The 25276-nt window shown below is 39.3% G+C and overlaps 1 long non-coding RNA gene across 1 annotated transcript; it reads right to left on the bottom strand.

Moving 5' to 3' along the window:
- Window positions 1-13594: 13594 nt before the first annotated feature.
- On the bottom strand, window positions 13595-25099 carry LOC149918697 (uncharacterized). Its single transcript, XR_016465648.1, has 4 exons — window positions 24171-25099; window positions 20974-21048; window positions 16914-16988; window positions 13595-13757 (listed from the first exon to the last, which is right to left on the bottom strand). It is a non-coding gene; the product is annotated as an uncharacterized LOC149918697 (long non-coding RNA).
- Between the last annotated feature and the right edge of the window lie 177 nt (window positions 25100-25276).

Genomic DNA, 25276 nt, shown 5'->3' with positions numbered 1-25276 from the left:
GGCCACAGTACTCCAGGTATGACCTCACTGAGGGCAGAATAGAGGGATACATTCATCTCCTTTGCCCTTTTGGCCATCGCTCTTTCAGTGTGACCCAGGACACTGCTGGCTTTCAAGGCTGCAGGGGCACACACTGCACAAACAGCTTTATCTTTAGAAATAACTGGGGCAGGAATTTCTGGGGCAGATGTAAATGGCAGATATGGAACTGCTTAAAGAAGCCTATTGCAAACACAGCCTGTCTGTAAAATTTTCAGGGTTTTATACCTACTGATAATTGCTTATATCTCTCAATATTTCAATCTTCCAACAGGGGACTGTATACTACAACTTTTACTCAGTATAAGTAGTAGTTATTAATCCTAGATTTCATACTGAATTCAGTGGGAATATTAATGTTAGTAAATGCCGCTTGTGTTAAGACTGGACTCTCATCTATTTGTTCATAAGCTGCCCCGTCAGCTAAAATTTATGGATTATAAATGCCTCTGTATCTAAGGGCTCTGTTATGCTTTCATTTACCAAACATATTCAAGTGGATAAATCTGAGACAAAATTGAAAGAAAATGTGAAAAAAGCCAATGAGTCATTCATCTTATCCAGTCAGCAACACTGGAAATAATAAGCCTTAGTATTAAACAACAATAATGCCAGGGGTCATCAAGACGTAGGGATATATCTACTTATTTTGAATAATACATTATCTGTACATTGCTCCACTCCAAAAGGAGAATATTCAAGTAGGGCTACTCCAGAATCAAGAAAGATGACTTAAGGTTTAACATGAAGAGACTTAAGATTGACACTTCTTAAGATATAGATGGTAGAATCTTAGTAAATTCAAAGGTTTATATCACAGAATAATAAAAAAAATCTATTTTTCTTAGCACTTTATGTTACTTTGCCACCAAGATAGATAGATGGATAGATGAATGTAAGCAGATGACTAACATTTACTGACTTAACACAGGGAAGAAGTGATGAATGTTTACCTATTACAGCTATTGGTCATTTAATATGACCTGGTGGAAGATATGAAAGCACTTTCCAAAGCTTAACTTTGCTCTCTTGTCTCCTATAAGTGATTCACTTTTCATCCTGTCTCATTTTCTCACGTAAAGAATAACAAGAAGAACATTTGTTTGCAACGATTCTTTATTACTCTTACAGCCAAAATGTGACATTCATCACATCCTTCGAACTGTCTCATTCAGACTTATCCATATTTGATAATTGTAATGATTTATGGGAATTAAAAATTCTTAGTGGTAGATTTCTAGTCTCAATTTCATCTGAATTGTACTTCCTGAATCCCTAATTGGTTATTAATCAGACTCCTGTAATCATGGAATCATAGAATCATACAATGCCTCGATCTCACTAAAGTTTTGTTTGTTTGTTTGTTTGTTTAAAAATCATGGAATCGTAGAATCATAGAATTATAGAATTATAGAATTATATAATCATAGAACGGCCTGGATTGGAAAGGATCATAATGATCATCTAGTTTCAAGCCTCCTGCTATGTGCAGGATCACCAAACACTAGACTAGGCTCCCGAGAGCCACATCCAGCCTGGCCTTGAATGCCTCCAGGGATGGGGAATTCACAACCTCTTTGGGCAACATGTTCCAGCTTTGAGTGAAAAACTTCCTCCAAATATCTAACCTAAACCTCCCCTGTTTCAGTTTAAAACAATTCCCCCTAGTCTTATCACTATCCACCCTCATAAACAGCCGTTTCCCCTCCTGTTTATATGCTCCTTTCAAGTATTGGAAAGCCTCAATGAGCTCTTCCCAAAGCCTTCTCTTTTCCAAGCTAAACAGTCCCAGTTCCTTAAGCCTTTCCTCATGGGAGAGGTGTTCCAGCCCTCTGTTCATCTTAGTGTCTCTCCTCTGGACCTGCTCCAAGAGCTCCACATCCTTCCTGTACTGGGGGCCCCAGGCCTGGATGCAGTACTCTTGTGGGACCTCACAAGAGCTGAGTAGAGCGGGACAATCACCTTCTTCTCCCTGCTGGCCACTCCTTTTTTAATGCAGCCCAGAACACAGTTGGCCTTCTGGGCTGCAAGCTCACACTGCTGGCTCATGTCCAGCTTCTCATCCAGCAGGACCCTCAAGTCCTTCTCTGCAGGGCTGCTCTCAAGGAGAACTTCCCCCAGCATGCATAAATACCTGGGATTGCTGAGACACAACTGCAACACCCTGCCCTTGGCCTTATTGAACCTTCTTAGGTTTTCATAGGTCCTCTTCTCCAGCCTGTCCAGGTCCCTCTGGATGGCTTCCCTTCTTCTAGTATATTGACTGCACTGCTCAGGTTGGTGTCACCTGCAAACTTGCTGAGGGGGCACTTAGTGCCATCGTCTATGTCACTGATAAAAATGCTGAAGAGCACCTGTCCCAAGATTGACCCCTGAGGGACACCACTTGTGACCGGCCTCCACCCTGACACAGAATCATTGATCGCAACCCTTTGGCTGTGTCCAGCCAGCCAATTCCTAATCCATCGAACAGTCCATCCTTTGAACCCATACCTCTCCAATTTAGAGAAAAGGATATGGTGAGGGACCATGTCAAAGGCTTTGCAGAAGTCCAGGTAGATAACATCCATTGCCCTTCCCCCATCCACTGAAGCCGTCACTCCATCATAGAAGGCCACCAGATTGATCAGGCAAGATTTGTCCTTGCTGAAGCCATGCTGGTTGTCTCGGATCACCTCTTTCTCACATATGTGCCTTGACGTAGCTATGAAAAAGCTAAGAAAAGAGTGCCTGGTTGCTTCTGTTATACACTGTCTTCTGATATACAGAAGTCTTCTGTTTCTCATTAATGTATCAACAACAGAACATATTCAGTTGAACTCATCAGTGTCCTGGTTTCACCTGGGTTAGAACAGATTTTCTTCATAGTGACTGATATGATTATATACTTTGGCATTAGGTGAAAAACAGTGTTGATAACACACCAACATTTTAGTTCTTGCTGAGGGGTGCTGTACAGAGCCAAGGATGCTTCAACATCTCAGTCTCTCCCACCAGTACGCAAGAAGCTGAGAAGAAACAGAACCAGGGCAGCTGACCTAAGATAGCCTGAGACATTCTATACCACGTGATATCATGTGAAATTATAAAACTGCAGGGAGTTGGCTACTGAGTGGAGTGCTGCCACTGCTTGGGAAATGGCTGGGCATTAGTTCATGGGTAGGGAGAAATCGTGTTGTCCATTACTTGTTTTGTAAATCCTGGAATCACACAATCATTAACTTTGAAAGAGACCTCCATGATCATCTTGTCTAATCATCCATTTACCACCAAGAATGCCTACTAAACCATGTTCCTAAGAACTACATCTGCCTTTTCTTTAAACGCTTCCATGGATGGTGATGCCAACAATTCCCTGGGAAGCCTGTTCAAGTGCTTCACCACCTTCTGAGAATAAATTCTTCGTAATATCCAATCTGAACCTCCTTTGGCACAAATTAAGGCCATTACCTCTACTCTTATCACTAGTTATGCAGGAGAAGAGGCTGACAATCACTCATTACAATCTCTATTCAGGTATTTGTAGAGAGCAAGAATCTCAGAATTCTTCACTAAGATGGTATCTCTACTAAATATTCTTCAGAAGGATGTAAAGGAGAGTGATCTATAATTCACCACTTTCTCTTTAATCACCTGTAGCTTTCCCATTCCTCAGGGAGCCTGCCATGATGCTGAGGAGACCAATTACTCCACTGTAGGTTTACTATGTCTGCAGGTCTTATTCTGCTTGAAACTTACTAACAGTAGTGAAATATTTGTTACAGTAAAACTTGTTGTAAACAAACAAACAAACAAACAAAAAAAAAAAAAAAAAAAAAAAAAACAAAAAATCCTCAAAGAAGGTCAATATGGGAGACGTTTCTTTCTAAAGTACCGTAGGCAAAATTTATTATTAAATATTAAATAAGTTCTTGTCAATGGTCATCTGGGAAACACAAGGCTTCAGTAATGGAAACAGTATGTTTCTAACAAATATAAATAAACTTCCTTACAAAAAAATTAAGATAAAAAATCTAAGGGACTTAAGATATTTTTGTTTATGTGCAGCAGGTAATATAACAGTAGAATATGATTGTCATATATCTGAAGAATAGCGTGGTGAGAAAGAGGCTTTCTGATCTGTAAAGCATTCTCTGTTTAAATATACTCCAATGAAATTCTGAAGCTGATAAAATAAGCTAGGTTCTCCCAAGGACATATCAGTTTGCATCATTTTTTCTTTTCTTTTTAACATTGAATGTGTGATAGAATTAATTGATACATTTATTCAGATTAATGTATAAAAATATATTACCAAAGGCCATATGAATTCTCTAAAAAAAACTTTTCAAAATAGAATTGCTCAAGACCTAATCATGCCAGTGCTGGGAATAAAAGATATGAAGTTTCTGGTGAGCTACTACACAGTCATTGATTTTACATTTATATAATGAACGTAATTTACCTGCAGTGCTAAGATTGTTGGGTAATTTAGTATCTTTAGTTGATCAAAAATACTTGAAGTTACTGTTGCCCACATATAAGCATTGTTTAAAACTGAAATTCTAAACGCTATATTTCTGATCTAAGAACATTATTACCACAGTGAACTCCTCTGTGATGAGTTTATGCTTATTTCTCTGTGAATTTCTATTTTCATAAATGAAATTCAATTTTGAAGACATTCAAAAATTCAATGTTAGAAAAGATACGTCATTAGATTTCTAAATGGACCAACTGAATAAATCAGTAAGATTGATTTTGATCCAGTACCAATATTAGTTTTCTTCATCATATAAAAACCAGAAATGTAAAACAGAAACGTTAAGAATTCAAACCCAGGCAACCCTACAGGCCTGGGGAAGAGTGCCTGGAAAGCTGCCTGATGGAAAGGGACCTTGGTGTACTGATGGACAGTCAGCTGAATATGAGCCAGCAGTGTGCCCAAGAGGCCAAGAAGGCCAATGGCATCCTGACTTGTATCAGGAATGGTGTGATGAGCAGGACTAGGAAAGTCATCCTGCCCCTGGACTCAGCATTGGCGAGGACTCACCTTGAGTACTGTGTTCAGCTTTGGACATCTCAGTATGGAAAGGACATTGAGGTGCTGGAGCAGGTCTAAAGAAGGGCAACAGGGCATATGAAGGGCAAGCGAATATGCTCTACGAGGAGAGACTGAAGGAACTGGGGCTGTTCAGTCTGGGGAAAAGGAGGCTGAGGGGAGACCTTATTGCTCCCTTCCAATACCTGAAATGTACTTACAGCAAGAGGGGAGTTGTTCTCTTCTCACTGGTGACAGGTGACAGGCTGAGGGGAAATGGCCTCTAGTTGCACCAGGGGAGGTTTAGATTGGCTATCAGGAAAGGCTTCTTTAGAGAAAGGGTTGTTAAGCACTGGAATAGGCTCCCCAGGAACGTGGTTGAGTCCCCATCCCCCCAAAAACCATTTGGATGTGCTGCTCAGGGACATGATTTGGCAGAGAGTTCTATTCTATATTCATCAGAGAGTTAGTAGTATGGTTAGGCTGCAGTTGGACTTGATGATCTATTAAGTCTTTTGCAGCCTGAGCAATTCTATGATTCTAAGATTGTTATCTATAGATATGGGAAGTATTAATTACGTGGTTCCAGCATCAGTTTTCAGACCCTAAATCGTTTCAATGATGGTGTAACATGTTTATTTTTTAGAAAGTGATGAAAATTTTGAAAACAAAAAGAATGCTGTTCAAAATCTGTCAGAAAGAACATAACGTAATAAATCAAATGAAAATGCACCATGTAGAAAATCCCAGTTGTCTGCCTATCTATTTTTTTTCATCACCAGATACATAATACTAGATTTTTTATTTCCTTTAGATGGAACTTACTAACAGGTTCTCATACTTTCGTACTTTTCACAACATTCTCTGTATCATCACAACTGTACTACATACACAGTAAGTAATATCATAATATCCAGTTTGCAGATAGAAAGATGAATAGAGAAAAATGATTAACTGAAGGTCAGAAAAATTGTCAATGACAAATTGGCTTTGAAATTTGATCTCCCAACTTCTACACTTATATTAGATTAAAAGTTATAAATTGAAAGCAAAAATTTAATTCTCTTGTCTATGTTGCCGCTCTCTCTGCATCATTCGTTTTCCACCCCATAAGATGCTGCTTTGCCAGCGAAACCGACCCCTAACCAGGTCGGGGCCAAATGCTCACACAGACCCCAAGTATAGGTGAAGCAAAATGGCGTTTATTAAAATGTAGCAGGCACTTAAATATTCTTGTCCCGCTTTGTCTACACCCCTTGCATACACGCTGTCCTATTATGGGACAGCACCTGGCAAGCCCTGAGCATAGGGAACCTGACCCCGTCACACACCGTCTCCTCGCCACGCCTACTACATCTCCCCCTCCCTATGCTCAGTAATATCCCGTAACAGCGCGAACGCAAACGCTACAATTGTTCCCGATACCTGTGATACTCTATACTCTATGCATTGGTCCATAAGCTGCTATATGATCCTTAGCAAGCAATTCTGAAAGCACATAATCACACACGGCAGAATAGCGGCAATACACAGAATTACTAAGAGTGCTAATACTATGCCCTTAACAATCTTCGCAATCCAACTCCCGAAGTTGCCAAACGTCTTCTTGAACCAGTCTCCGATGGGGTCGTCGTCCACCTGGATCCTCTCCGTATGGTCTCGCAGGGCTTTCAGCGCTTTATGGATGGATATGCTGTGGTCGCTAAGATTGAAGCAACACATTCCTTCTAGGTCTTCACATTCATGCCCCTGTGCCAGGAGCAAGAAGTCGATGGCTGTTCTGTTTTGCAGCACCGCATGCCGAATGCTGTTTGTGTCCTCTAGCATCGCATTCAATACTAATGTTGTTAAATTCGCCTGCTTAACTGACCAACACGCTAGCCGTTCTATCTGAGCCAAGCTCTGTGCTGCAGCAACCCCAGGGTCGTTCAGAGATTTTATCAAACATGCCGTTTGGCTAGCTAGATCGGTGTTGTTACGGCAGCTGGAATGGTTTGTAGTGTACCTCGCAAAGGCTTCTAACGTGTATTGAGGGATGCCCATTAGGCAAGTGCAAAAGAGTGAGGTTGCCGATTGCAAGCTAAAGCAAAAGTCGTTTTGGCTCGTCTTATTTACCTAAGTAACCCATAAATTCCCTGACAGTGACAAAAGGTGAATTCCCTCGCTCCCTGTGATAAAGCAATAACCACCACACACACTAAACATAGCATTTGCCTGTTAGAAACGCGTTTTCTCGTTGGCAGCAACGGTTGAGTTTCCTCCACGCTTCTCCCGGCCTTCTTTTGGGGTTCCTGGGCTGTCTCCTTCTTCGGCGTTCACAGGAGCCATACCTGCAAAACTCAGAGTCCCTCGTTACTGTTCTCTTTCATCAGATCTGGTTTGACCTTTCTCGCCGGGATCCACATGACACTTCCCGTATTGACATGTTTTACAGCAGCATACCCTCTACCCCATACTAGAATCCTCCATCCTGGCTCCCATATTCCTGCCTCCGTTCTTATTTTGACTAGAGGGCCTTCCTCTAGAATTCTGGGTCGCCAGTGCTTTTCTACTGGTGCCCTACTGGCATCCCCTCTTTCATAGTGATTTAAGGCAAACTGAGCTTTGGCCAGTATCTCTCCTTGTCTTGCTATTGGGATTCTGTTGTTATATCCCTCCCCCTCCCCAAGAACACAGATCTTTTCTTTGAGGAGGCGGTTAGCCCTTTCAACAATGGCCTGCCCTTGTGAGTTTCCCGGAATACCCGTAGTATGCTGAATTCCCCAGGCCTCTAACCAATCCTTGGTGGACCGTGATGTAAAACATGAGCCGTTGTCCGTTTTAATCTGCACTGGCAAGCCGAGGACCGCAATAGCCACAGCCCAGTGGGCCTGGGCCGAGGTAGAATTAGCTTTTCCGTGTTGGGTAGCCACGATCATCGTGGAGGCTGTGTCAACAGTAACTGCCAACCACGACTGAGGTGACATTCGCGGCTCCCACATAAAGTCCATCTGCCATATCTGCAGCGGCCCTAAGCCGCAGGGGTTGACCCCCGCCCCAATAGCAGGAGCTGAATTACAGTGAGGGCAGGCCTGCACCACATCCCTTGCAGCTGTAATGGAAATACCACAGGCTCGAGCGAGTGCCCGGGCGCCTATGTGAAGCGTGGAGTGGAGGTCTCTGGCCTTTCGGATCGTCAGGACATGGGACCCTGCAGCCGCATCTGCGGCTGCGTTGCCCTCTGAAAAGAATCCTGGTACATCCGAATGACTTCTTACATGTAAAATTGCTATAGGCTCTACTCGGGTGCACAAAGCATCTTCTAAGATAAGCGCTGCTTCCGTACTAGGGATGCCTTCTTGGCCCATTTTCAAAGCGAGCTTAGCTGCAAAAGCAGAATCTGTGACTATGTTACAGGGAAGGGAGGGCCAATAAACAATCGCCATCGCAACAGCCCTGACCTCGAGCATCTGAACACTGGCGCCCGGATCTGTGAAGATTATGGAATCCCAGCGACCATTTGTTTCCCACACTACTGCCCCTTGCCCCGTTGATGATGATGCATCGGTAAACAGGGTAGGCCCTTCCACGGGCGAGTCTTGCACCCTGCACCGTAACGACAGCTGCAATGGTCTCGCCAGTTCGAAAATAGGGGGCGAGTCCGCAAATGTGAGGGAAGCTGACGTCCCTTCCACAGCAAGCAAGATGGGCTCTGGGAGCGGTAAAGAATCACGAAATGATGTAGGGAGATAGATAATGGAAGGTTCTTGTCCAAAGGCTCTGACAGCCGTATGACAGCACTTACGAAGAAGCCTAGCCAATATTTCCAGCCAGGAGGAGTACGCACGCGTGGGCTGAACGGAAAAATGCCACCACAATGGTTGCGGTTTGGCTCCCAAGTCATGGCCTATAACAGCAGCCGCCCCACTCTGGCATTTACAGGCAGCCACTTCCAGCTCCCTTCCAGGATCATATCGAGACAGAGCCGAATGACAACAGAATTCTGTTATTTCCTTCCATGCCTCTGCCATTTCGGGCGTGATGGAACGCGCCTCGTTCGGATCCGAGCCCTTAAGCTGCTCATAAAATGGCTGCATGAGGCGAGGAGGGATCCCCAGTGCCCCTCGAATCCATTGTAGGGCTCCTACTAGCTTCTGCACATCCCATAGCGTGCGTATCCGGGGTTTGATGTCAACCCTGACTGGGTGGACAGTTTTGTCTCCCAGCCGATATCCTAAAAACTGGACCCCCGATCCTCTCTGGATCTTTTCAGCAGAAATAGTGAAGCCGGCTGATGTCAGGAGCGTCACCACTTGGGCTTCTAATGACTGGAGCCCCGATGGGGTCGGGGATGATAGCAGTAGATCATCCATATAGTGCAGCAGGAGGAACTGTCTAGGGGACTGCCGGACCAGACTCAGGACTCTGTCAATCACTATCTGACAGATCGTGGGAGAGCACGCCATCCCTTGTGGGAGCACTCGCCAGTGATACCGACGAGCCGGGCCTTGGTTATTACGGACAGGAACCGTAAAGGCAAAAGCCTCCCTATCTTGTTCAGCCAGGGGTATGGAGAAAAAGCAATCCTTCAAATCGATAACAACAACCCCCCAGCCTGCAGGCACGGCGGATAGTACGGGCGCACCCTGCTGAACTACACCAAAAGGCACTAACTGAGCGTTAACTGCGCGCAAGTCGTGCAGCAAGCGATAGGATCCTGACCGCTTCTTTATTACAAATACAGGAGTTCCATTGACTAAGAGAGGGTTCTATATGACCTAAGCGAAGCTCTTGCTGTACTAATGCGTGAAGCGCTACAAGCTTTTCCGTCGGTAAGGACCACTGATCCACCCAGACAGGTCGCACTTCCTGTCTCCAGCGCAGTGGGATCGCATACTGCGCTGACAATTGACAGATCGTGGCCCCCACTATAAATTTGTTATGCGTGCTGCCACACCCCGCAGAAAGTCCCTCCCCAAGAGGGTTCCCGGCACCTGCGCCACTAACGGGGTAAGCAGAACAGGCCTTTCCAGGGAACCATCCCTGTTGATTACGATAATCTCAATCTTCTGGGCGGACCTCCGAGTGGGCGTTGTTCCTCCCACTCCCGCTATCATCTGTGCCGCCCCTGTAGGCCATGTAGAGGGCCAATCGGATTCCGCAATAACCCGATGCGATAGAGAAAGCGCCCGTGTTTGTAGGGCTAACTATAAACGCGGCTGGATTCGCTAGGCCCTTTTCTTTCGCTTCCTCTTTAGCCCAGTCAGTAACCAGGCCCCCCCCCGGCCGCGGGCTCCCCCCCGGCCGCGGGCTCCCCCGCCCCGCTCCGCCCACCGCCCTATCGCGTTCCTCAGGGGGCAGTTCTGGCTGAGACGTTTTGTCCAAAGAAGGGCATAAAGACGGGGCAGGGTAAGGTGGGGGCGGAGCTGTCGGCTCACATGACTGACTCGGCGACTCCTTCTTCTCCGTCTCTCCGCCTCCGCTCTCTGCCGTCGCCGCCATCTTGGCCTCGTCGGATCTATGAGAAAGCAAAGACCCGCTCCCAGCAGCCCCCGTCACGCTCCGATCCTCCCCGAACCCTCCTTCTGCCCTTGCCGCTTTAAGAGCCCCAAGTATCAAGCCCCACGTTTTAAGCTCTGAGGCTTTTTGGTCGGACATGGCGCGCCGGCACAGCGCCGAAGTAAGTGAGTCCCACTTATTTGAATCGAGCACCTGTTGAGGGGAGTCCAGCTCACCCTCCTTTTCTAGCCGCGATAACACAGCCGCGATCTCCTTCTTAGAAGGAACGGTCTTACCGCAATAACTTTTACAGAAATGTAAAAATACCTTAATTTTAGTTACACACGCGACCTGCCGCCACCTCACAGGTTCCACCGCAGTGTGTCTTCCGTAGGCGACCTGCCGCCACCTCACAGGTTCCACCGCCTTACGGGCACGCCGGGCAGCTACTACTCACAGGGTAGATCACGTCGGGGTCACCACTTGTTGCCGCTCTCTCTGCATCATTCGTTTTCCACCCCATAAGATGCTGCTTTGCCAGCGAAACCGACCCCTAACCAGGTCGGGGCCAAATGCTCACACAGACCCCAAGTATAGGTGAAGCAAAATGGCGTTTATTAAAATGTAGCAGGCACTTAAATATTCTTGTCCCGCTTTGTCTACACCCCTTGCATACACGCTGTCCTATTATGGGACAGCACCTGGCAAGCCCTGAGCATAGGGAACCTGACCCCGTCACACACCGTCTCCTCGCCACGCCTACTACATGTCTATGATGCTTTTTCAATTCAACAGTATGCTCAAAAGCACAAAAATTATACCAGAACTTAATTGTCTTATTGACCTGTAAAATAAATGCATCAAGACTGGTATTTTAAACTTAGAGGAAAAACTATTTCTGTCTTTCATTTAAAAAAATAGTATTTTAATATTTTTTCTATTAATTATTGAAGATGTTCAGAAGTTACTTGAGAATTTCTACTGTAAAAATATACTATAAAAATATACTATATACTTTGATAAAGGATAAAGACACAAAAAACTTTTCTCTGGGTACTGGCAGATAGCTATTTTTTGCTACAGTACAAAAAAAAAAAAAAAAAAAAAAAAAAAAAAGGAGAGGGAGAGAGAAAAGAAATAGAAAAAAAACGCTACTGCATTGAATAAAAGCAAAAAAGTAGAAAAAGTAGAAAAATAGACTGTTTAAATTACAAAATAGCCAATATATCAACTATCAAAAGGAAGAAAACACATCAAAAGAAATAGGGATGAGAATGTGGATGCTTTAAAAGGATTCTACTTGGTGGAATTTGCCATCAGAAAAATCAATATAAGATACGAAACAAGTCTTATTCAGTTGCATTTAATGGTGAATAACTGTTGTACAGCAGACTCAAAAATACAACCTGGAAACCGAATCACCTGCTGTACATCAAATAACCTACCATAGTACCATCATCAAGCACTATGTAACAGCCAGCAGACAAAAAGCTGAGGCATAAAGGTTTTAATAGATGGAAATAAGAGATAAAGCAATCTGAATCTTTTGATAACAATCAGGCACTACTGGAATACAAAGCCAGTATACCAGACCATGAGTGAGAGTCCAAGCCTTTCCAAAATGAAAGCGGGAAAGTTTGTATGTGTCACATGTATAATGTTGTTTATAAATTACAGCATCAACAATATTCATCAGTGACCTGGATGAAAGGATAGAATGTACCCTCAGCAAATTTGCTGATGATAAAAAACTGGGACTGGAAAGGACCTTTGGAGATATCCAGCCCATCCTCCTCCTCGGGGCAGTACAAGCCACAGGATCAGATCAAACAGCCCAGAAAACTTCCATGGAGGAAAAGTTTACAACATCTCTGCCCAACCTGCTCCACAGAAAGTTGTACTAATTTTCCATTTCACTTTTCTGTATGCAGGATAAATATATATAAAATGAAGGAGACTGATTTATAAAAGTGAAGGCAAATGTAATAATCAGTGCTGTCTCCTGATATTGTAATTGTCACTTACTAGTGTTACTGTGTGGCCTCTGATGTTTATATTTGACCTTCCTTACTTTAATCTTTCAAGGTGCAATCAGCCACTGAACAAATTTAAAAATATTTTATTTTGGACTTCTCTCAATTACTTTGCCGATTATATTTCTTCCTATGGAGGCAAACATGACAAAATCAACTGATAATAATTCCTTAAAAAGACATTATTTCTGACTTCCACATTGTACAATAGGATACATATAAACTATATAATTCAACTTATAATATATACCTTATAATATAATATTATACTTTATAATAAGACAGAGCACAAATAGAGAGCTGAAATCAAAGATTGGTTGTGTTCTCTAGATGGTTGAATTCAAAACATCAAAAACTAGGTCCCAACAGCTGATGAATACTAATTCTTATTTGGAAGTAGTAGATTAAATCTTATTGCAGACTCAGAAAGATGCTGCAAAAGGTTTTTGATGTATTAAGCACTAAAAATAGTAGAAAAATCACTGAAAAAATTTAGTCAAATAAATGATCAATATTTTCTTTTTCTTGTTTGCAAAAATGAGTGTTGCACTCAAAACATCATTAAATGTGTGAAAAGAACATACTTTATGTGAGAAGTCTAGAATATATACTCAATGCCATTACAGTATGAATCAGAATACAACAGTAATAAAAATAAAACAGGGCATCACAATAAATCATCATATTCCCAATTGCCAGTATTTTGACTCTCCCCATGAGGGTCTCCAGGATTGGTCTATGAGCACTGTTGTTGTTAACTTTGAAATTTATTTTACCTTGAATACTATCAGGTATGGTTTGTAACTTATGTTTGTGCAGGACTTTTTATCCCAATAGCCCAGTATGCACAGGAATGCCATTGGTAGTAACGGACTGTAGTTGTGTACTGAATCTCAGAGCCTCAGGGTTAGTGTTTGCAAGTTTTACATCATCTCACTTGCATCATCTTGCCTGGAAATTTGTTTTTGATTTTCTATAACAGCTGCTTTTCTAGAAAGTGGTGCTGTATTCTGTTTTACTTTTATTTTTACTTTTACTTATACTTGTACACTGTAACTGTAGAAGCAGAAGTACAAGCATGGATGGCATAGTAGGAGATAGGACACACAGGCCAGGCTTCAGGGTTATAAACAACTCAGAGAAATGCTGACATGGGAGCAAGACAAAGCTGTTCTTAGAATTTCTCCCTAAAGAGAAAAAAAAAAAAAAACGTGAACAATACACACAGAATATACTGTATGTCTAATATGTTTGCAGACCACTGAAGAAAGATCAAACTGCAAAACAGGATTAACAAAGACATAAAAATCGCCCTAAGTATATCCTGGAGAGAAGGAGAGAAGGAAACTTATCATTATCACTGAACTAGTACTTCTCAAGATGAAGTAGTGTGCTGATAACTTGCCATATCCTATTTCAAACTGAAGCATTTACCTCAGATCCAGAGGAGCAGTGCAAAGATAAGAATCATAGAATCATAGAATTATTTGAATTGGAATGTACCAGTAAACATCACAGAATCACAGAATTGTAGGGATTGGAAGGGACCTTTAGAGATCATCGAGTCCAGCCCCCCTGCAAATCAGGCCCCCTAAAGCAGGCTACGCTGGTAGGCATTCCGGCAGGTCTTGAATATCTCCAGAGGAAGAGAATCCACAACCTTCCTGGGCAGCCTGTTCCAGTGCTGCGTCACCCTCACTATGAAAAAGTTTTTTTGCATGTTGGTGCAGAACTTCTTATGTTCCAGTTTATAGTCATTTCCCCTTGTCCTGTCCCCACAGATTGCTGAAAAGAAGTTGGACATGTCTCTTTGACTCCCACACTTAAGATATTTATAAACATTAATACGATCACTTCTGAGTTTTATTTTCTCAAGGCTGAACAAACCCAGTTCACTCAGTCTTTTCTCATAGGGGAGATGCTCCAAGTTCAGGGAGCCCAGAACTGGATACATTACTCCAGGTGAGGCCTGACCAGGGTAGAGTGGAAGGAAGGATCACTTCCCTTGATCTGCTGGCCACACTGCTTTTAGTGGACTCTAGGACACCATTGGCCTTCTTAGCCATCAGGGCACACTACTGGCTCATCACCACCTGTCACCTGTCACCCACCAGGACCCCTGGGCTCTTCTCTGCAGAGCTCCACTTCAGCAGGTCATATCCCAACCTGTACTGATACTTGTGGTTATTCCTTCCCAGGTGGGAAGGACTCTACACTTGCATTTGTTAAACCTCATCTGGTTTATTTCTGTCCAGTTCTTGCTGAATGGCAGCACAGCCTTCCGGTTTGTCAGCCACACCTCCCAGCTTTGTATCATCGGCATACTTACTGAAGGTGGATACTATCCTGTCATCAAGGTAATCGCTGACTATCTTGAACAAGATCGGACCCATCACTGACCCCTGGGGAGCACCATTAGTCACAGGTCTCCAACCAGACTCTGCACCACTGATCACCACCCTCTGAGCTCAGCCAGTCAGCCAGTTCTCAACCCACCTCACCATCCACTCATCTATTCCCTCATTTTCTCAGCTTTGTTATCAGGATGTCATGGGAGACAGTATAAAAAGCCTTGCAGAAGTCAAGGTAGGCGACGTCCACTGCTCTCCCCAAATCTGCCCAGCTGATAATGCCATCATAGAAGGTTACAAGGTTAGTGGAGCATGATTTTCCCTTGGTAAATATCATATAAATATGTATTATAATTATATTTCTTTATTGTATGTTTTTTTTAATCTTTATTATTCATTATGACTACAAAGGAAAATTTAAAAACAAATAACAATAAAGGTTATATAGTCATTAAATAGTTGTGAATGACTGCTAAAACAAGATAAAATAACTCAGTCCAAAATAAGGACAAATATGTCCTGAGCCAACAAAACCTAGTGCCCTCTGTTACTTATGGCAATTACTTTATTTGGAAATGCAGTATTTACTGAGCTAAACAAAATGGTTGGATAAAATCTGCAGATGAAGCAGGAGAGGTAAAATAGCAAAATTAATTGATAGAGAAAAAAAGGAAAAGCAAAGGTGAAAATTGTGAGGAATACTGCTATACTTAGATGAAAAAGCAGTAAAAGGTTGTGGAAACAGCTATGATGTAAGAAGATTGTTTTTAGAGTACCAAAATCTACTTTCAGCTCAAAATACTATTAAAAAAAACATTATAGAAAAGGCTGCTATTTTCCACTCTGATCTAGAAGTCACCATGTTTCACCATGTTGCTATCTTCACATCTCCCGCCTTTGCCATTTCAGGAAAGTTTACAGTTTATTAGCCTCCTTTTCGCTGTTGTAAATTTGTAAAAAAATAAAATAAATTTTAAAAAAAAAGTATTGAACTATGAGCTATTCACACTTAAAATGAGACTGAGCTCACTTCTTTTATTGTCATAGTGTCTAAGATATCTTGGACCAAGCTTTTGGTTCAGATGCATTCCTTGCATCTCTTCAAAGGAGAAACTAAAGATAACCAAGCTTAAATAACTAAATGACAAGATAACTAATTAACTTTTATCTACTAAAAACACTGATGCTCTACAGGCTATGGAAAATGTGTGGATTTGTTTCAACTTACATTTTAAAAGGATATTTGCACCATGGTAAGATCTACCTAAGTGAATGCTAGCTTTCTTGCATATTTTAAGTTCAAGCTCATAGCTAACTGTGAGCTGTGCCCTTGCTTTCAATTCAATTTTTGATATATATAGTTCTTTGCAATGATGCATCATTTCATATCTACACAAAAGAAATTCACAACCTTTTCTAACTTAATTTAAAAAATCAATATGAAGAGCCAACTACAGGTCCAAATATTGAAACTGATGCATTACCAGAGAAGAAAGTTAATGAAGACAAAATACCACTTAAAGGATTCAAGGTGTTACTACTGAATATTAAAGATTCAAAACTGACTTAATCCAGACTTAGATCAGCTTTTTATCAACTGAGGATCTGATCATGAATTTTAAAGCAATATGGGCCAAATTCAGCCTATTTGAGATCAAAACAAAGTAATAGTCTTCTGGTTCTAACATGATGATTTTGATATCCTAAGTGAGGCAACCGTGCTCCAGCCACGGTTAATCAATAAAGTATTTCAGAGAAGTTTCACCTACTTTTCTCCACTGACTTTTTTTCTCCATCTTAATTCCCAAAGAATCAATCAATATGGGAACAGAAAACAGAAGCTTTATCAAAATTCTTTGTCACTAATAGATGCCAAATACCTTTCTGAGAAGGCCAGACTGTTGGGTAAATGAAAAATTCTTTCACAAAGCAATCTAAAACTAATTCAAGATAACTAAGGTACTAAGTTTTGCCCATCCTGAAGAGGCTTACATTTAAACCGCTCTGGAGCAAGTACCTGAACTTCTACACTATACAGCAATATGGTCCAAGCTCTTCTAAGGCTTCCTGAGAAGAAAGGATAGGGTTCTGCATTAGGATGGTCATACAGAGAAAAAGCAAAATCCTGATTTCTTTATGACAAGGCCTCAGTTGGGAGTTAAGACCCCTCTTCATTTCTTATCTCCTTCCCAATAGCATTCATACATTTTTATCCAGTTCCCTTTAAATATAAAATACTTAAACAGTTTTGTGGTTTAAATTAGTTTTATAAAACTAGTGCCATCTAAATGTTAAATTCTTGATAAAATAATTAGAATAGTACAAGCAATATCAGATCAAGAGTAGTCCAGGATTTTTTCCAGATCCACTATTAATTGAATTTGTATCAAATTCAGAAAATGTACTGGTTAATGCTGCTTTTATATTTCTGTGTATGCGTGACTGTAATAATAATATACTTGAATATAAATAAAAATTGTAAGAATTACATATATCCTAAACATTTTCTCAACATTTTAACACCATTTTCATTTTTACAATAATACATATATATTTAAGCATTTATTTTGGCATATGAGAGTATATTTTTAAAGTGCCAGGTTTTGTATACAGAGATGTTAGAGTAGGCAGCAATATGAAAATGGAACATTTTTTTTTAAAGAACAGTTATTGTTTAAATATGCTATACTGTGGAAATGTATTGTGCTTACACAACAAGGTTTTGGTAGCAGGAGAGTCACAGTAGTAGCCCCTGTGAGCAGAGGTCAGTAGCTGCCCCGTATTGCAAAGTCGCAAAGTGTTTTGAACTGTCTGCAGCCCTCATTTTTATATCCCTGTGCAGATCACAGGGAGGAGGAAGAAGAGTGTGGATGGCAGGAGAAGTTTGTTTATATTAGCTTGATTTTAGTTCTCACCACTCTAGTCTGCTGGTAAATGGCAATAAATCAAATTAATTTCCCTATGCTGAATATGTTTGAATATGCCTGTGATGGTAACTGGTGAGTGAACTCCCTGCCTTTATCTCAAACCTTGAACTCCTTATCATCATATTATATTATTTCCTTGAGGAGTAACACGGTTAGATTACAAATTAAAATGAATAAACTTGTCCATACTGCATCATGAAGAGAATTAATACATACCAAATCCTATAACCTAGGCAAGTGCTATCACCAGTAATCCAATATGGATCTCTCTCCTCTGACTAGTTATCTATCTAGTTCTACAGAATGGTAAAAACAAAATGATAAAAGACAAATGGGTATCCAAATGGTCAAAGCAATCGAACGGTACTTAATAAAATGATTTTTACAATTTTATTAATGTGAGAAGGCAAAAGAATGGAATTACTTCATTTAAAGCTTTTTTCAGCTTGAGTGCTTTACCAAGTTGACATTTTTCATTCAGAAATTAAAAATATCACTTAATGGCCTTTTACTAAAAGTTGATATGCTTCTCTGTAGAGCTTCATTACTGACAAACTTGCATACTCTGATAAAATACATGTTCTTAAGATAATGTCTAGTTATGTCTACAAACACTAATTTTACATGCATGACTGAAAGCTTTCAGAAGATCTGGCTTGAAGCATCTTCTCTATCAAGATTATTTTCAAGAATCAAGTTCCCAAATTAACAGCACTAAATAAAGCAACCACATTTAGGAATATAAACATCAATAAAGAATTTTTGATGTATTGTATTATTTTTTCAGTCAGAAGAAACTTTTATGGAATTTTTTTTTTTAAAAAAGCAAATTTAAACTGAATCTAAAATATTGTTTTATACATAATGTGACAAAGTTAGACTTGTGACCCTATCATAATGTTCTTCAGCACTTTATCACAATTTTATTAGAATGTATGTAAAGATTCAGGATGCGTACAGATGTATGTAACACAAATTCTCTGTTTGAATGAAGCTGCAATTTACGCTTCAACAGAAATCAAAAGATTTGTTTTTGCAATGGCAAAAGTTATTCTGATTTCAGAATTTCCATAGATTAAATGTTTTAGTATTATATCCTAAATGACAGAATTAGGTCATAGAATCATGTCATAGAATGACCTGAGTTGAAAAGGACCATAATGATCATCTAGTTTCAAGCCCCCTGCTATGTACAGGGTCACCAACCACCAGACCAGGCTGCCCTCCAGGGATGAGGCATCCACAACCTCCTTGGGCAACCTGTTCCACTGTGTCACCACCCTCTGAGTGAAAAACTTCCTCCTAATATCTAACCTAAACCTCCCCTGTCTCAGTATAAAACCATTCCCCCTTGTCCTATCATTATCCACCCTCATAAACAGCCATTTCCCCTCCTGTTTATTTCCCTTCAATGCTGGAAGGCCACAATGAGGTCTCCCTAGAGCCTTCTCTTCTCCAAGCTAAACAAGTCCAGTTCCCTCAACCTTTCCTCACAGCAGAGGTGCTCCAGCTCTCTGATCATCTTAGTGGCCCTCCTCTGGACATCTGACCTCTGGACAAGAGCTCTACGTCCTTCCTGTACTGGAGGCCCCAGCCCTGGATATTCAATATCTTTCATTTATTCCAGAGGCTTTATTCAGGCTAATGTTTTTATCAAACCGTATATAATGCTGAGCAGTTCTTTTCATAGTGGTCTGTAAAAAACAGATTGTTTCCTCTTCTCTGCTAATTAAATTTTAATTTGCATGAAAATAGTATCTTTGATTAGAAGCATTTACAGCTTATTTTTTGCCATAGCCTTCTGTGAAATCATTATCATTTTCATAGCAATAATTTGTAATATCACAAACAGAACGTTATTAATTCAAGTAGACATGATGATCTGTTAAGATCCTGTTTTCATTCAAGGTTCTTGGCCATATGGAAAAAAGAAAATGGGTTATATAAAATTGCACAGCACCAATAGCTACTGCATTAAGAGCACTGAGAATTGAGGTTTATCTGCAGACCAAGCATCATTACTTTTAACTTCTTACAAATATACCAGTAAGTGTTTTGTCCTTTTTTTTTAGGAAGAAACACATCTGAGAAAGGGTGAATAGGTTGCTGATTTTATTTACTTGTCAAGTAAGAGTGACACAGAGGCCAGTTATTGTAGGATAATGTCATAGCTTCTTCTGGAAATCATTTGATGAATCACTGTATAGCTTTAGACAGGAGAAGCTAATATGATTTTCCAGAAGAAAGATATCAAAACTCCTTTATTTAGTAATTCCAGTTCGCTACCGTACAGGTACATCTTAGCACTCTTTAGAAGATTTTTTTTTTTTTTTTAATGAACAATATAAACATTTTATTTAATCTTTATGTGAAAATCTTTATTTAACAATGATTGTCTTTCACATACATCAGTCACTTTATATGTAAATAGGATCTTTATTTTTAACAGCTCATCTGTTCATCTTGAATTTGTCAGCATCTCTCTGTGATTATGTATATTATTTCTATGGCCTTTAGTTTTGAAATAACATACATTTTTTAATATTTAAAGGTATTTTCATTGTAGCACTTAGATTCTGAAATGCTGACCCCTGCTTTGTCAAACATTTTATTCATTTTCTTTATCCTTACAGTCACCTTGTAAAACCTTAAGATGCTTCCAGCAGCCCTAAAGGGGCTTAAATAAACTGCAGGGGTTTAAATAAACTGCATTAGCATAGGTATCAAAGCCTGACATATTCTGTCAATTATCTAGCATTATTACCATTATGAATCATATCAGGATTTTTACAAAAAACTTATCCTGTAACTGACTGAAGTAGAGATTAGGGTCTGCACTCTATGGCTTCTTCATTCGTCCTGTGATTTTCAAAAGTATTTAAACAAACAGATCCGTCACATTTCATAAAAGTGCTACTACCCATGGAGGACCAAGTAAGTGGAGAATATTTCCTATTCAGAGAAGCCTATGGGCATATGACCAAAAGCAATCAATGTATGGCAGCTTTACAAATTATTTTTCATCAGTTGACTTGCAATAGACCATACATGTCCACTTACCTCACCTTAACTTTTGAGATAAAATGCATTAGCTTAAACTAATTTCATGAAGGTATAAATTTTACCTTGCTTTTTGGCAAAGTTAAGAAGGCATAATCCTTCGTGATGATAAAACTACTGAACGATATCTTGTTGGAAGGCTGAAATACAATTAGAATTGATTGAAAAAAAGCTCTTATAAGTTTTGATTTGTATAGAAGGTAATATAAATTGATCTCAGTGATTGAATACAATAAATAATATCTTAAAAAAAACTGATCCAGTTCTTATTCTAAGTGTCAGAGGGAGCTTTACAAATTTACAAAATGAACTGATGTAATTCCATCATTCCTTTTTAAAAAATGTTCCTTTCAATTCTAACTCCACTTGATTTTATAATTTCAGGTAATGATTCCTTGAATACATTTCTATCTCAGATTTAAAAGACCAATAAGTCACTGGAATTGTCTTAATATTAAACTACTCATGACTTATTTTTCTTGAAGAGAGCATTGCAATGTATGCTGTTTCTACAGTAGTATCAGCCATATTGCAAGAAATCTGTATTAGGAATATTTTTTATTTCATCTTTCAAATATATATTTGAGACACACATCTTCTGCTCTGTCGGCACTAAATATTTTTGATGTTACTAAATATTAGCCTTAGACTTCAATTTGCTGCAGTACCATTCTAAACAGGTTTATAGTGCAACAGTGAGGGTAGCCAGTATTTACCTACAAATCATCTTCCCAAAGTATTTGTAACTTGCAAGCTTTCCAGCAAATAATTAACATGACCATAAAATTTTGTCTCCTTCCTGACATTTTCATTTTCCCATTTTTTTACTGTTGGAATTACAGGATTTTCTTGTTACATATTTTTTAAAGATAAATTATGAATACAGCTATCACTGAAACTGTATGACATCATATCTTCTGTTACTCTTACCATGGTGAGTGCCTTTAATTAAGTACACCTGATATGAGCTTGGTTATAAACAGTGTAGCAATATCAATCAACTTGAGATTTTGTCTTGTCAGATTCCTTTCAAAATACTGTAATTTTCAACTCTACTCCTAGTTTCAGGATGGAGTCTTACAATTGATCAGAATAAGCAGAATTTTATTCCTAAATTACTCCATTGCAAATAATGGAGTTGGAATGTGGAGTTTCATGCAATATTTGTGTTATTCCTGAACAAATTATCATGAACTTCTTTCCAAACTGAGGAAGAACATCATTATTCTGTCTTGATATCCCCTTCCCCATTGTTCCTATTGTAAATTGAAGATAATAGGAAAATTTCATTCTAATTATAACTAGATTATGTCTAAATTTGGAGAACTACATGCTTGAGGACTGTTACTAAGGACTGCTATTCTCCCCTCCAGGCTGTTCTTACAGGCAGCTAAAAGATTTATGAATCCATGTTTAATCTCCTGCCTTTACTACAATGCCTTGTCTCAAATGATATCAATGCACTGAGTGTGCAAAAATGTTGTCTTATCATGTAATTGCATTCATCTCAATAACTGTTCATATATTTAATACAAGTATACTCAGTCACATACCTAAGAAAAGACATGCTATGAGATGAGAACTGTTCTTACAGAGAAAGAGCAGATATGCAACATAAAGAGAACAACGTATCTTGCTTTATAGACAAACAATTAAATCAAGCATCATTATTATTATTATTATTTCAATACAAGTTTACACATTCACTAATTACAGTTTCTCTTTTCTTTTCAACTACCAGTAAACAAAATTTTAGCAACAGAGTTCCATTTTATTGATTTGAGAGCTTTCAGAGCTCTACCGAACACTGAAAATATGGATCTTACTATACTTTAGATATTTGATGACTTTTGAATTTCTTCATGATAAACACAGTAAATTATTTAGTACAGTATACAGAGTTTTGAAAACAAATTGTCATTTTTGAAACAGCTTTGTCTTCCAGTGTCAAGAGACCTACATAAAGTATCACTAGAGAAAGAATTGTAAACAGCTGTTTAGTTGATTTTGATGTTTTCCTGGTGTCACATTGAAAAAATAAACTGAAAAAAATCAACAGTCTTTCTTCCACTTACCAAACCCTGTTGTATTCTCAAGAAGCGTGAAAAAAAAAAAAAAAAAAAAAAAGAATATAATTGTGTAATTGTAAAAAACATCTGAAAGCCTATGTGAATGTCATTGCTTATTTTCATATTAAATACTAAAATAATAAAAAATCTCTGTAAAATCCTTAAATATTTTACAAAGATTGATGACCTATGAGTAGGTATAAGCTGAAATTGAACTTAAAAAGTTGTGAATGCCTCTATCATATGACATTCATTGTCTGAAAGGTAAAAACATACTTGAGCATAGAGTCAAACACTGGTCAGCTCAACACAAATTACACTTCACACTTCATAGAATTCTATCTTTTCATAGCACTGAAATTAGCTAGAATATTGGAGTGTCAGCAGTCATATTAGCTCAAAACTGTACAGACATTCTCTGAGGAATAGCTCATGAAAATTACATATAAGATCTCGCTTTATGTTTCTGCAAAGCATATATGCCCCAGAAAAGGATCATCAGGAGTAAACAAAGTATAATCAAAAGTACAATAAGCCTTGCAATGAGATCAAGTTTTATATTCATAGAAAATGATTCAGAAATCAAAAATAAAATGAAACATTAAAGATTATATTTTCTAAATAACAAAAAAATGGCAACTCAAAGAGTAGTGGGGAAGTATTTTTTAGTACTTCAAAGTTTTTCCACTCAAGTGGGTCCTAATAAAGAAAAAAAGTATCCTGCTAGTAATGGCCACAAGAGCACGGCATTTGGTTCTTTCGCACTGTACATTGCATTATTTGTATGAGTTAATAAACCTTCATAAAAATTTCAGTCGTTCATTCAGAGTGCTTGCACAAATAAGAAATTGATTAGCCAAACTAACTGCAAATGAAGAAATAACAATGAATAGAAAATCGTTTGTCAACAATACATGAAGTAAAAATTTACTCATCAGAACTGTTTGGAAAAATAAGAGAAAAAAAAAAGAAAAAAGATACTTAAAGACACCAAGCTATTTAAGCAAATAATCTACAAACACAGCTTACACAATGTTTTTAGTTTTTTTTTTTTTTTTTCCTGTACAATTCATAGTCTTAATTAACAACATTTTAACAGAACTATTAAGCTTAAAACAACAACAAAAAAAAACAAACTATAGGCATGCAGAAAGGTCTCTGGACTGCATATTGGTTCTATCCACAAAACATACTGCTAGCGAGCACTCCAAAGGCATATGATTCCATGCTTGCATTTTGAATCTTCTTAGAGCTACTGAAGGGTACCAGCTGTGAACTTTGATTATAGTACTTCTATCTTGATTTCTGAAAAAGCAATTATTTGCTTAAAAGGTTGTCCTAACAATTACATTGTCTTTCGCCAGCTATATGGAACATCTCCTCATGATGACCATGAGCCAGAAAGGCAACCTTGTGGTCATGATCGTTACTGGTATTCTGTAATGTATTAAACAAGAGTGTGACCAGCAGGTCGAGGGAAGTTATCCATTCCCTCTACTCTGCCATGGTAAGACCACATATGGAATGCTGCGTCCAGTTTAGGGATCCTGCAGCTCAAGAAAGAAAGGGAGCTTCCATAGGGAGTCCAGTGGGGGCTACAAAGATGACTGGGGGCAAGTAGAATTTCTCTTATGAGGAAAGGTTGAGAGAAGAGACCTGAGACTGTTTAGCCTAGAGAAGAGAAAACTGAAAGATAATCTTATCAACACATCAATATCTAAAGGGAAGGTGTTAAGTGGATAGGGACAGGTTCTTTTTAGCGGCACCCAGCCACAGGACAAAGGGCAATGGTCACAAAATGGAACACAAAAGTTCCTTATGAACTTGAGAAAAATCTTTACTTTCAGGGTGACAGAACATGGAAACAAACTACTGAGAGAGGTTGTGGAGTCTTGTTCTCTGGACATATTCAAAACCCACATAGACAATTCCCTGTGTAACTTACTGCAGGGAACATGCTTTAGCTTTGGGTTTCCACTAGAACTGACAGTTCTGTGATTCTGAAATTCCTCAAGCAGTAGAAAGTCTCCTTTTAAATCAAAATTTACTGGCTAGATAATGATTTGCATTATTTTTCTTCCAGGTTAGACTACTGATTTCATAATTTATTCTCTGAAGCCCAGACAGGCAAGTTTTCAAGGAAGCAAAAAGGGGATTTATTTCTACTGTCTTTTAGAGAGCTGTTGAATTAAACCTATTTCAATAGTAAAAAAAATAGATAGTACAGTTGTTCAGTGAGGATTCTCATTCAAAAATTTTTTTGTTTTTCAAGAAAAAAATGTTAATACTTATTTTGACG

The sequence above is a fragment of the Phasianus colchicus genome, chromosome 3 (assembly GCF_987193195.1).
Source record: "Phasianus colchicus chromosome 3, bPhaCol1.hap1.1, whole genome shotgun sequence".
NCBI lineage: Eukaryota > Metazoa > Chordata > Aves > Galliformes > Phasianidae > Phasianus > Phasianus colchicus.
The sequence above is the reverse complement of the archived record's forward strand: the minus strand, read 5'-3'. Positions and strand labels throughout refer to the sequence as shown.